The sequence below is a fragment of the Gopherus flavomarginatus genome, chromosome 6 (genome assembly GCF_025201925.1).
Source record: "Gopherus flavomarginatus isolate rGopFla2 chromosome 6, rGopFla2.mat.asm, whole genome shotgun sequence".
In the NCBI taxonomy this organism is placed as follows: domain Eukaryota; kingdom Metazoa; phylum Chordata; order Testudines; family Testudinidae; genus Gopherus; species Gopherus flavomarginatus.
The window spans coordinates 122399501-122413505 of NC_066622.1; the positions used below are offsets into that span (position 1 = coordinate 122399501).

Consider the following 14005-nt stretch of genomic DNA (forward strand, 5'->3'; position numbering starts at 1 on the left):
ATAAATTCCATTTACAACTCGTTCTAGTGGGAGCAACCATTTGTAACGTCCGAAAGACATTTTCATTAACTAGGCTCTCAGCCTCTGCAGCTTTTCCCAGAAGTGATAAGTGCATTCAAACTGGAGATAATTTTGGAAAGTTTTGATGTGTGCAGTCCTTATCTGAAGCCGGGCTGTGTGTGTGGCATTAATTTGTTATCAATCACTGAATCAGAGTGACTTTCAGTTTGCTTTCAGCTTTGTGTTTGCATAATAAAAGAAAAAAGAGAGGGAGACAACAGACCAATTGAATTCTTCACCCTAGGTTTTGTTCACTTCATTTTCTTTAAAACTTTCCTGCCATCAACACGCCTAGCACAGGTAGCACCAGTTTGGAGAGTAGAAGGATGTAAAATTTTGAATGGAGATTTTTAAAAGATTTCATTAGGAGTGTTCCAGAGAGAGTTTAATGGATGGATGGTGGTTGCTGAACTTGTGGTGGAAATCTCTGAGGGAGCTGAAGTTATCCATCCAGGGGATGAAAATATTATCAATGTATCTCAAGAATATCATTGGTTTTGTGGTGCATTTGTCCAGAAATTCTTCTTCAAGGTGGCCCATGAAGTCCAGGATATCCACCTTAACACATTCATAACCACCTTTGCCAGAGAAGTAGATTGCATCATGGAATGGGCCACCCAAATATTCCAAGAAACCCTGCTTCAATACAGAAATAAAAACCCCTCAGACCGCACACCCCTAGTTGTCACCTACCACCCCATTCTGGAACCCATATAGGGTATCATCAAACTACAACCCATACTCATGGGGACCCCATCCAGAAAGAAATCTTTCCTGAACCCCCTCCTCTGCTCTTCAAACAATCTCCTAACATCACCAACCTCATAATCAGAAGCAAGTTCCCCCAGACCAGGACACACCAACTCAAAGTGGCAACAGACCTTGCCAGAACAACAGAAACAAAACCTGCAGACATATCTCCAATGCTACAATTATCAACACCCTTCACAACATGCCTTTCAACATCCATAGGTCCTACACATGCCTATCACAACATGTGATGTACCTCATTCAGTGCACTAAATGCCCCAACAACAACTATGTGGCTGTGACAGTCTATATGTCTATACTATTATGGTCACCACTTTTACAAGACTATGATACATTTTGTACAAAGTATGCCTTGTGAGGTATCATTTGAAAAGTCATAATCTGCTGAATATCAGTATCCTGTTTTATATATCTATCTGTATATATTGACACTATATGTGAAGTTAAAAGATTCTACTGTACGATTGTTACTGAAATATGTTGTAATTCTGGGTAACACCACAAGACAGTTCTTCAGAGACAAAGACACACTAGAAGCCTAGACAGACATTAAAGGGTCATCACCTAGTTAAGCAGCCATCCTTCAGTGTGTGTGTGGGGGGGGTGTAAACAAGAAATTTATGTTTAATCACAGGGAAGATTCAAACCTCATGTCCACAATGGGCTGCATGTCACCATGACTCAGCAAGGATGTTCCTGGCACAAGAAATTGAACTATAAAGAGGGAGGAAAATATTTGACTTCTCCTCTCTCCCCCTGCATGTCTGCTCATGATATCAAGGACTCTTAAAGAGCTGAACTAAGGGGGAGTGCTCTCAGGCTGAAAGGTGACCCAGCCTATGAAATTTACATGCAGCAGATGGTGAAAGAAAACTTTTGCTTTTAAGTTCACTTAGCTTGTTAAGTTAGGTATTAACTTGCACGTTATTCTTTTGTTTTCTTTTGTAACCAATCCTGACTTTATGCATCATCACTTGTAATCACTTAAAATGTATCTTTCTATAGTTAATAAACTTATCTTCTTGTTTCATCTCAACCATTGTGTTTGGATTAGAGTGTGTAGGAAACTCTATTTGGGAAAAGAAGGCTGGTGCATATATCATTTTCCTTTGATAATTGATAGACTTTCCATTAGCTCGCATTGCTGGCCAGTACAAGATGAACATTTCTGGGGAAAAAAGTCTTGGACTTGAGAATCTCCTGGTGTCACCCTGTATGTAATTCATGGCTGGCTGGCTAGCATTCATGTAACATAGCTGGGATTGATTTTACATGCTAGAGGCTGTGTGTAAACAGGCCAACAGTGGATGTTCTTAGAGCAAAGCAGTGTAAAAGGCATCCCAGGCTAGATAATTAAGGGGACACAGCTGTTCAACAGTCCAGATTGTACCCTGGGAAATGTCACAGTGGGTGAAACCAATCACTACGCTCTCGAATGAACTCACACAGGAAAACAATAAAAGACAAAAACACCACATCATCTCTGGGTGAGCACCTTTCATAAAATGATCACTGTATATTTGACCTATCAGTCCTCTTCCTCAAAAGAAACCTGCACAACACTTGCCTGGAATCTTAAATTCATATAATTGTTAAGACACTCAAAAATCATGATCTTAATAAAGACACTGGATTTATGGCTTATTACAACCATCTGTAACCCACTAACTATCTTTTTCCTATGACTACAGGGGTGCTAATGGGCCACTTCACCTTGAATGGTCCCTTAGAATATTTGCTAACTACATATGCTAAACTCTCTATTTGATCTTCTATTTAGCTGTGATATTCTGAGTACTTTCCTCAGATCAGAGGAAAGCTTTCAAGCCGCACAAAGCTCTGTCTCTCTCACCAACAGAAGTTGATCCAATAAGAGATATTACCTCATCCATCTTGTCTCTCTACTAAAGCAGTGCCTCCTATGTCTGTACAGTGGTCGGCCATTATTTCCATTAAAGACCTGTATAGTGTTAGGCTATGTCTACACTACAAACCTTACAGCCGTACAGGTAGTGGTACAGCTGTTCTGCTGTAAGATTTCCTGTGTAGCCATTCCTTGCTGGTGTCATAACATTTCTTCCCAGATCTGGACCTTAGCGTCCAAAATATGGGTGTTAGCATGAAAACCTCCAAGCTTAGGTACCAGCTTGGACCTGGTAATTGCTGCCACAAGCTAGGAATTATACAATGCCTAGCTCACTGTGGTCCCCCAAAACCTTCCCTGGGGGACCCCCAGACTCAGATGCCTTGAGTCTTACAACAAAGGAAAATAACCCCCTCCCCTTGTTTCCTTGTTACTTCCTCCCAGGCTCCCCTCCCTGGACGACCCTAGGAGATTCTCTGCTTCCAGTCCTGGAAACGCAAGTACTGAGAGATCTAATCTCTCTTCCCCTTCACCCAGAGGGTATGCAAAGTCAGGCTTAGTAAATCTAACACAAAGAGATTTTCCCCCTGACTTCTTCCTCCCACCAATTCCCTGGTGAGCTGCAGACTCAATTCCCTGGAGTCCCCACTAAAGAAAAACTCCAACAGGTCTTAAAAAGAAAGCTTTATATAAAAAGAAAGAAAAAGACATTAAACCTGGTCTCTGTATCATGGTGACAATATACAGGGTCAATTGCTTAAAGGAAAAAAATGAATAAACAGCCTTATTCAAAAGCAATACAATTTAAAACATTCCAGCAACTACACACATGTAAATACAAAAGAAAACAATATAAACCTATTGTCTTACTATCCTTGTACTTACAACTTGGAAACAGAAGATTAGAAAGCCAGGAGATAGAAAAATCACTCTCAGAGCCGAGAGGGTCAGACCCAAGACAAAGAACAAAGAACTCACACCCAAAACTTCCCTCCACCCAGATTTGAAAAAGTCTTGTTTCCTGATTGGTCCTCTGGTCAGGTGTTTGGTTCCCTGTGTTAACCCTTTACAGGTAAAAGAACATTAACCCTTAGCTATCTGTTTATGACAGCTGGCAGGAGAGAAAACTCTCTTGCTGGCATAATTAAACCACTCCCAAGGAGCAGCAATAACAATGTCAGCAGGAGAGGCTCTCCTGCCAACATAGTGATGGCGAGACCAGCACCTACTGTCAGCGAAACTAATGTTGGTCAGGGACGTGTTTTTTCACACCCCTGATGGACAAAATTTTTACCGACAAAAGTGCTAGTGTAGCAAAAGCCAGAGTCTTTCAAAGAATTACTTTTAAGCAATGTTAGAGAGGAGAGATGGAAAGTTCAGGTAAATTTATTGGAAAATGGTGTAAAAGTATTATTACGTTAAGAATCCAGAAATCTAAACATTCTGGACTATTGTGTTCTATTACCTTTTATAATTCTTCAATGAGTATGTAGCTGGAAATAGGCTTTTAGCACAAAATCTAACTTCAACATTTTACTCTATCATTCAGAGAAAGAAAAGTTATTCATATTTAATTAGGAAGGATATACCATATTTTCTGATAAAGAACAAAATAGAATAGTGTCATAGAAGAACCACCTCCAGAAATGCATTTTAAAAATCTTTCATTCATAACTATTATTTTTAAAGTTAAAATTAGGTTGGATGGGATGTTCACACTGAAAGACAATGCCAGGGAAAACTTGGGAAACAGCAGGAATCTGTGTAAGTACCAGGATCTGCACAGATTTCCAAAAGTGGGCTTTTGCCAGTAAATTAGCATAATCTTCCTTCACAGACACAAACAGAAGTCTTGATTCTCCTCTAAACAGGTTTAAATCAGGAGCAGATCAATGTATATCAATGGTATTACATTGATTTTACACCAGTGGAGGTGAAAGTAAGGCTCACAGAACTTAAGAGATCAGATCCATTCTTTCTCCAAATCAAATTTATTTTCTAAGGATTTTTACTTGGCCTTTTTTGTCAATATTAAGTTTGATAAATTTGCAGGATGACATTTTGTATTTAGTGAACATTTAGAAACATTGTTCTTGAATTTCTTCCCATTATGTTTGTGTACATGTTGTTTTCTATATAAGGGTTGTGCTTAGTCAAACTTCCAAACTCAGCAGTTATGAGTCACTCTGGAACTTCCTTGAGGTTCAGTAACCAATGTCTCTCATTCTTGCCTCTAGAACTTGCCTTTGATACTCAGGGTATATCTTCACTACTGGATGGATTGGCGGGCAATGATCGATCCAGCGGGGATCAATTTATCGCATCTAGTCTAGACACAATAAAATTGATCCCCAAGCGCTCTCCCATTGACTGCTGTACTCCAACTCAGCAAGAGGCACAGGCAGAGTCGACGGGGAAGTTGCAGCAGTCGACTCACCATAGTGAAGACACCGTGGTAAGTGGATCTAAGTACATTGACTTCAACTACTTAGATCGATCCCCCCGCAGTGTAGACCAGGCCTCAGTGGGGGACTCAGGTGACCTAGTGGGCCAAAACCTTCTCTCTTGTTGGACCTTGTATCACTTGTCTGCCAGTCAGAACTCCATCTCCTATTCCTGCTCCTCACTATTCCATCTGATTCTCAAATCACTGGGCTGTGGCACAGATTGCATTCTCAATTGGTCTTTGGATCTACCTACTAGCTTCCCCATAGCTTCTCCCCAGCTCCCACTGAATGGGCTAGGAAGTGAGGAGATGGAGAGAAAAGTGTAATTTAGAAAGTTGGGGAGAGGTGATGTCAGCATGCCGGAGTGTGCATGCAGGTGTAGGTGGGATATCTAGTCTTTACTGGAGAAGGAGCTGGATGGTCCTCAAGCTGGATGGGTCATAATTCTTATAGCCTTCTTTGCTGTTGCAAAACATGAAAATATGATTTTCATACCTGTCTCTAGAACACAGCCAACCCAAGAGAATAATGGTGTTGTTGCACAGGACAGGGCCCTCAGAATGTCAGGACCACCACTCGTCTGTAGTTGACTGCCATAAAGGAATATACAGATTTTTCTGTTAATTCACATCCAGACAACCATGACTACATTGATAGTTTTGGTTCCTTGCTGTAAAATGTACATAGAAACCTACTATTTATTTTTCACCAAATCTAATAGCAATTAGTTATTTCCTATAAAATGTCTCCAAATATTCCCCTCCCTCCCACATTAGAGTTTAGAGTTTTTGAATGTGGGGTTTTGGTTCAGTCCATTATAAAGACATCTGAGTAAAACTTAAAATATGGATCCCGAACCAGGTTTGGATTACAGCCACACTCCCAAAGTTGGGGTCTTCAGAACTACTTAGTTTTTGGTCCTGAAAATCCTTATGCATCTTAGGGAGCATTTGTATCCCATTGCTAGAGAGGAGGTTATGCAAAAGTACACACAACAGGAACTAGTCCCCCACATTGAGTGTCTGGTTCACTGTGTTCCAGTTCCTTTACTCTCAGAGGAAAAAGAAATGTAGTATGGGGAAAGAATGGGCATGCTTAAGGAATCATGGGTTTAAGTGCAATCCTCAGCATGCCAGTAAGTCTTGTAGGTTCACACTCCCTTCTTTGCAAAAGGCTTGCTATTATGCAGAAGTAACTTGATGCCTGCACAGCAGCATTCTCAGTAGATTCCCCTGTTCTCTGCTCTGATTGTCACTTACTTGCTGTGCTTATAAATGCATTGTCCATGGTCAACCCATCTGTGAGCACATTATGTCTGTTGGCCAATAACTGTAGGTAATATATTGTCAGAGAAGATGACTTTGTATTTGATGATATACCAGGAGCTATATCTTCGTACGGCAAAAGCCTTCCCCCAATTATCTCTGTGCAACTCTATGACCCCACCAAATGACAGTGTAAATGAGAGCAAACTTTGTCCTATGTTGTGTAGCTAGAATGGTGAAAGCTTTAGTGAACTCATAAAAGTTGTAACACAAGGAGATAAGAGAATCTCCATGAGGAAGTTTAAGTACATGAAATTCAGATGGATAAAGAGGACTTTGAAAAAAGTCCTCTATTTATTACTTACCTTCACACCCAGCAGTTAAGAAACTGCCCAGTCCAAATATTTCATTAATGTCAAAGCTGTAGATTTTATTCCTCATAGATTTATGGAGTATGAATGTTCACTAGCAGGACTGTATAACTCTGCCTTGCTTCTTAACAATCAAATGCATTAATATTTACTAATATATGTATGAATCCTCAAGAAAGAAGAGGAGCATATCATCCAGTCCATCAGTTGTTAAACTTTAACATTCTAGCAGGTATGTTTCCTGGGGAAGTGAAAGTAAACAATATTCTTCTTGAAAGCAGACAGAACATTTCTAAGCAGGCTGTAACAAAGTGGTAGGAATCTTTCTTTGCCATAACAGCAGGATTTGGAGCCCTGCAGAGAGAGAGAGAGGTTAATTACCAATGATTTAGCAGATGTGGCTCATTCCACTCCACGCTGAATATAAGGAAGGCATGAATAAATCTCTAGAGAGAAGAAAGTAGGGGTTGAGATGAACAGACTGACTGAGGAAAGTAGAGCCTGGGACAAATGGATAGGATGGATCAACTGACCATCCAAAAGGGAAAGGAACTCTAGAATACCAGGTCTATAATACATTTTCTGTTCCCTATGTTGCAGTATTAAGCTGTGCACATGTGCAAAATTTTATGTGCCTAATTTATGCACACATTTGATATATGAAAACACACGAGTGCATAATTTGTCTTTTTACATGTAAATAACCTATCTGTATGTACATTTATAATATTTTCTAGTATAAACTAAAGCTGAGATTATCGAAAATAATGGGAATTAGCATCCTGAACTCCCTAGGTGGCTTTGAAAGTCTCACTCCCAAGAACACACAATTTTGCATGCATACGCTCTTAAAAATCTGGCCTGTGTTGCCAGGGTTCATATTCCTGGGGCCCAGTCATGCAAGGTGCTGAGCACTCAGTCTTCGAGCCAGCAAGGCACTTAAGTGCATGAGATGGAAAGAGCTTTCCCATAAGGGAAAATGAAGTCATCCTCATTTACATGACTTCTGAAATTGTTTACCCATAGTTCAGCATTATTGTCTTTTGTTGCTTAAATTGTAATGTTCTGTTTAAACAATAGATTTTGTTTCTGTAATTGTATTCATGAAAAGGCACAGAGATTGTACACATACCCTGGAGTAAGAGGGTAACCCTGAATTTACAGATGGTAGACTCTGGCTTGGAAATGAGATTCAAGCCTAACATGGAGAGGGGAAAGGGCTTGTTCTTAAAGATCAGCAGCTCCACCCCAGGAGCAGGGCCTCTGTCAAAGGGTCTTGTTTTGCTCAAGTAAAATGTAGTTGTGGTTTGACATAACCAAGGACTCCTGAGTGCTTCGAAGTGGGGAAAAGAACCCCAGCCACCTAGAGAGTTGATCAGGCAGGTTTTATTTTCATTTCCCAGTGCCAAGTAGGAGTATGGGTCTGAGTTAGGCTTCAACTATAGTATTATTTATTTTAGGAAAGTACCATTAGATAGATGGACCCTGTTCCTTGTGCTCCCACTGGCAACCCGGTAGAAGTGTTACATTAATTTTCAGTATGTGATTAGTTCTGTTGACCTCTGTGGGACTAGTAATTACATGCTTGAAGTTAACTTGGAGATCACTACTTGGCAGAATCAAAAACTTGCTGAGTGGCTTGTTGCCTTACTAATGTATTCACACTTAAAAATTATATCCTGCCATTGAGTTTTACACTAAACTCCCAATTAATTTACTGGGAGTTCTACACACTGAGCAATAACCCTGAGAGTGTTACTGACAGTGAAAGCTGGCTTGAAATTTTCCAATGGAACAGTTTTCTGTTGAAGACTGCTTATTAGTTGAAATCCAAGTGTTGCAATTGAACAAACATAACCCAGATAGGCTTCTGAAAGAGTAAGCAGATTTTTATCTGAAACCTACCTGATTTCTTGCCTGCTCATCCACCCAACTCCTGAACAACCTGCCAGTTGGTGAGCCTGGGCTTCCAAGCTCTTCAGCAGCCACTTGGGGGAATTCCATTTTTTAAATGATCAACATGAACTCTTTTGATACATTTTGGTGCAGATTCTTTTTCATGGAGAATTTTGAAATCTAGGCGGTTTGTTCCAAATCAGGGGGGAAAAAATGAAATTCTAAAGTCCTCCATGAAACAGAATTACCCTTCTCCACACAGCACTACTGAAAATCAGACCTCTGCTTCTCTAACACAAACTCACTGACCTCCACCCCCGCCCCCCTCAAAAAAATCTATTTTCCAATAGAGAATTTCTTTTCAGTTATTAAGATACAGGAGAACACCTGATATTTTATTAGAAGTCTTCAGCTGAATTTTAAAATAACTGCTCATATCCAAAAACACTTGAACAAGGGGACACCTCTACCGCAATCCAGATTCAGTTTCTTGATTGGTTTCCCATATCTCTGAGTCAACTTCCATATTCTTCTCATGGCCTTGACTATGTCTTTGGAGGTGGAGCGGAGATATTCTATCATTAGAAGTGCAATGATTTATCCTTATTTCTGCTGAATGTGAAGGAAGCAAAAAGAAAGAACTTTGCATCTCACTTGAAAATGGAGCAGACATTCTCCATATTGCTCCTGTAATATATTGAATTCTTTTTTTTTATTTGCTTTGTGTTTAAAGTTAGCATTTTGTCTTATTAATGAACGATTACTGCTAAATTTGTCATGTTTATAAGCCTTCTTAAATCACTGGTGCTATTCTAGTGTAGATACAGTGAAGAAGCTCTCATTAGATCATTTGGCTATGCATTATTTATACTGTATATTTCATTCTGCTTGTCCATGGTAAAAATTGTGATTGCCTTCCTCTAGTGTTAACAGGGGTTTAAGCTTTAAGAGAGCTGATTTAAAATCTGGAGAATACTTTTTCTTCAGAATTATTTCCATAACCTACAGAATAAATCTTCAGTCTGTTTTACAGTATCACATGGTTGGATATATATTTTTGATTTGGAAAGTGCTCACAAATTACTGTCCTTAGTGTATGATCTTTCATGATTACATATAAGGGAAATCTAAGACTATATCACTATTCCTTCTGACCTACCAGATCATGAGTTTCAATATGGAAATTGCACATCAGAGTTGGAAACTTTTGTTTGCGTTTGGCCTCCACTTCTGTTTTTATTCAGACCCTGATCCTGCAAGCTCATACCCTGCATGGAAGCCCACCCAAGTGTCTTCGATTGCAAGCCCTTAGGGGCAGGCACCATGACATGTTTTTGAGGTACATAGCAAATAGTGTCCTTGAAAAATAAATAGTCCATAATCCATTTTTTTCTAAGAATCCCCTAATTCTGTTTATCTGGTTTTTGCCTTTAAACTGTTCCCTATACCTGAGAGATTCAAGTAGCTTCTTCAAATCTTACTCCTGGGTATAAAAGTATGCTCATCCAATAAGGGAACAAAGCCAATACCATATATACTCACATTTTAATTATCACATTGAATTTTTCATAATCTAGCCATAAAGTAAAAAAATGATCAAGAACATGTTTTATAACTAATACATTCAAAGTAATCCTGATCTGGTCACAAACAGAACATTCCACAAGCAGAAAAAGTAGCTGAATTCACCAGGTAAATTTGTTGTGATTTATTTCCTTAGCAGTAATCAGAGACTTATTTTATACGCTGCCACCATGCCTGCTGTAAGCATCCTTTGCCCTCACCACCCCACATACCATTAGGGATAACAGCTTCTTCTGGCAGTATAACCTGTTCTGTTATTTTTAATACAGCTAAAATCCAGAAACTAGTCACAAAGGCCCAGATCCTCAAAAGTATTTAGGCACTTAACTTTCATTGAAATATCTTTGAGGATCCAGGCCAAAAATGACTTTTATTATGAAAAAAAAAATCTTTGGAAACAAAGTGGGAAAGGTAGCAGGCTAATCTGGAGCCAAAAATAGGGGTGGGGGAGGAACAAAGCTCACATAATGGGCTGATTCCTGCAGTTCTTACTGCAGCAAAACTTCCAGTGAATGGTGATTTTTATTTATTTATTTATTTTACTTGGGAAAGGATTGAGGGACTCTGTCCCAGTGTGAAGTTTTTGCACATCCTGCTTGTTAACTACTGTTGAGACAGAGATGGGCAAACTTTTTGGGTCAAGGGTTAACTCTGAGTGGGGAAATTGTATGCAGGGCTGGGGCAGGTGGTTGGGAGAGAGTGCGGGTATGTGTGGGGGAGCGGTGTGCAGGAAGGGGCTCAGGGCAAGGGATTGGGGCAGAAGAGCAGTGCAGGGCTGTATGAGGGGGCTCAGGAAGGGGATTGGGGTGCAAGAGAGGTGCGAGGTTCAGTCAGGGGGCTTAGGGCAGGGAGTTGGGGTGCAGGAGGGGTTTGGGCTCCATCCCAGTGCCACTTACCTAAAGCAGCTCCAGGGTGGCAGTGGTGCACACTGGGGCTAGGGTAGGATCCCAGCATGCCTGCCCTGTCCCTGGCCCCGGGCCACTCCAGGAAGCGCTGTGGCCCCAGGGAGGGGGAGGCACGGAAGGCTCCGCGTGCACTGCCATTGCTGCGCCTCCAGGTACCTCCCTCAAAGCTCCCAATTGGCCGTGGCTCCCTGTTCTCGGCAACGCACTGAGCCTTCTGTCCGGGTGCCACAGAACATGGTGCTGGCCGCTTCCAAGAGTGGTGCAGGGCCCATAGCTCCATGGGGAGCAGTCCCACAGGATGGATCCAAAGCTGTAGTTTGCCCACCCCTGTGTTAAGGCAATGAGTCTCATCAATAATTAAAGCCACAAAGATGCTATTTTGTGTTGTTTATTTCCCACTTGAAAAAAAAATGTTGTTCTCTTATAAATTGCTACCAACCATCAGGTATTTGGAGACATTTTATAGGGAATAACTAATTGCTATTAGATTTTGTGAAAAATAAATAGTAGGTTCCTATGTACATTTTACAGCAAGGGACCAAAACTATCAATGTAGTCATGGTTGTCCTGAAGCAAATTCCAAAGTTTATTGAAAAACATCTAAAACTGGTTAATTACTATATTTAAGAAGGCCTTTATATGGCCACCATTACAATAGGCTTGGTCAACACTTAAAAATTTAGCTTGACAAAGCTACGGTGCTCTGGGATGTGAAATCCACAACCAGAACATCCCATGTGTAGATGCAGGTCGAGCAACAAAAGAATGCTACCATCACGCAAGGAGATGGTGTTCCTACAGCAATGGAAAACCCACTTTTGTAGGCTGAGTCTGCACGAGGGGATTATGTCAGAATAGCTATGGCACTGTAGTTATGTCAGGATAGTCTCATTAGTGTAGTCATGGTCATAGTGTCTGACCACCTCAAATTTTAATGTATTTATCCCCACAACACCCCTGTAAGAAAGGGCGGTGCTATTATCCCCATTTTGGAGAGGGTTGAACAGTCAGGGTTCAGGAAAGGATGTAGCACCTGTGATCAAGTCTTGTCCTTGACTACCTTTATCAAAAACGGTTTTCAGCAAAATCTAAAGATAGGAGATGTCTTCCTAGATTTGACTATCGCTTATGACACAGACTGGTACAGAGGCCTTCTCTTGAGTTGCCCTGTGTTGGAGAGTTGAAGTAGTAGAGCTCCTCCTCCAGAATAGGCAGTCAGAGTACACACGGGTGACCTTGCAATTCCTGGCTCAGGACTGTGCCTAAAGGACAATCTGGCCCTAAAGGTTTTGCACACACCATATTTGGTATTAACTATATCACTACACTACTCTAATCACAGCTGTAATTGTATGTATGAAAATGTTATAATTTTATTAAAAACCCACTGAAATATAAATGAACGGAACAGCTAAAGCAATTCTCCAGTGGCTTTAGAAGACTCGAATGTATTAATGCATCTTTGTTCAATATACATGAAGTGCCAAATTAAAATTTTATATTGAAAAATACTTCTCTTTGGATATAATTGCCTTTCCTGTATTGTTTTCCCAAGAAAGACCTAGAGAAAATATTTGCACATTGCCTAGAAGAAGCAAATTAGCTGGTTTACTAGCAAACTCTTTTTGTGCGGTGAGAAATACCATATTGTTGCTCAGGAGATGATATCATAGAAAAACAAAGCAGATTTGTCAAGACCTTTTTTGAATGGTCCATGTACATCCCACACTTTTTTTTTGCATCCCTTTATATTTTTCTGATGTACTCCTCATTTATAGCTCCATTGAAATATAAATGAACAATAAAATATCCTAAGTATCAAACATTTAAGAATGAAATCATTTAAAAAAGTACTGAAAAATATTCTCTTCCGGGTCACCTGAGGGCAACCTGCATCAAATTACTCATTATTTGTACTGCAATAGTACCCAGAGGCCTCAAGATGGGGGCCTCATAGTACTCTGTGCTATATGGACACACAGTAATAGACAGTTTCTGTCCTGAAGATCTTTCAATCTAAGCAAACAAATGGTTAAAGGGAGTATTATGATCTTCCTTTTTCAAGTAGAGAATGGAGATACAGCACATTAAGGTCCAGATTTTCAAAAGGTATTCAGGCTCCTAAAGTATCAGAGGGGTAGCCGTGTTTGTCTGGATCTTAAAAGCAGCAAAAAATCCTGTGGCACCTGTCATAAACAGATAGTTAAGGGTTAATGTCTCTTTTACCTGTAAAGGGTTAACAAACAGTGAACCGGATACCTGACCAGAGGACCAATCAGGAAACAAGATACTTTCAAATCTTGGTGTTTGTGTTTTTTGGGTTTTGCTTTGTTCTCTCTGGGTCCTGGAAGGGACTAGACGTGCAACCAGGTTTCTTGCCAATCTCCCTGCTACAGTCTCTTATATATTCAGAATAGTGAGTATTTAGTAGAGAAGGCGGTAATAATCTTTTGATTGTTTTCTGTATTTGCAAATATGTAGTTTGCTGGAAGTATTTTAAATTGTATTTTTGCTGGGGGGGGGAGGCTTCTTCCTAGTGTCTATAAGCTGTAAGACCTGTAACTTTTACCATCTAAATTGCAGAGATAAAAAGAAAGAAAAAAGGTAAAAGTTATTTAAAGTTTTGCTTTTTAAGACGTTTGATTTTTTCCCCTTGTTGAGGCTCAAGGGAATTGAGTCTGTACTTAACAGGGAAGGAAAAGGGTGGAATCCCTTTGTTTTAGATTCACGGAGCTTGAATCTGTCTCTCTCTCCAGGAGCCCAGGGAGGGAACACCTGGAAGGGAAGAGAAGGGGAGGGAAATGGTTTATTCCCCTGTGTTGTAAGACTCAAGGAATTTGGG

The 14005-nt window shown here is 40.3% G+C and overlaps 1 long non-coding RNA gene across 1 annotated transcript in view; it reads left to right on the plus strand.

The window, feature by feature from the left end:
• The first annotated feature begins 1607 nt into the window (after positions 1-1607).
• Positions 1608-14005, plus strand: part of LOC127053793 (uncharacterized) — a 51328-nt gene continuing 38930 nt past the window's right edge. The window contains exons 1-2 of the long non-coding RNA XR_007775121.1: positions 1608-1693; positions 4933-5150. This is a non-coding gene — a long non-coding RNA (uncharacterized LOC127053793). The remainder of the gene's footprint in view (positions 1694-4932; positions 5151-14005) is intronic.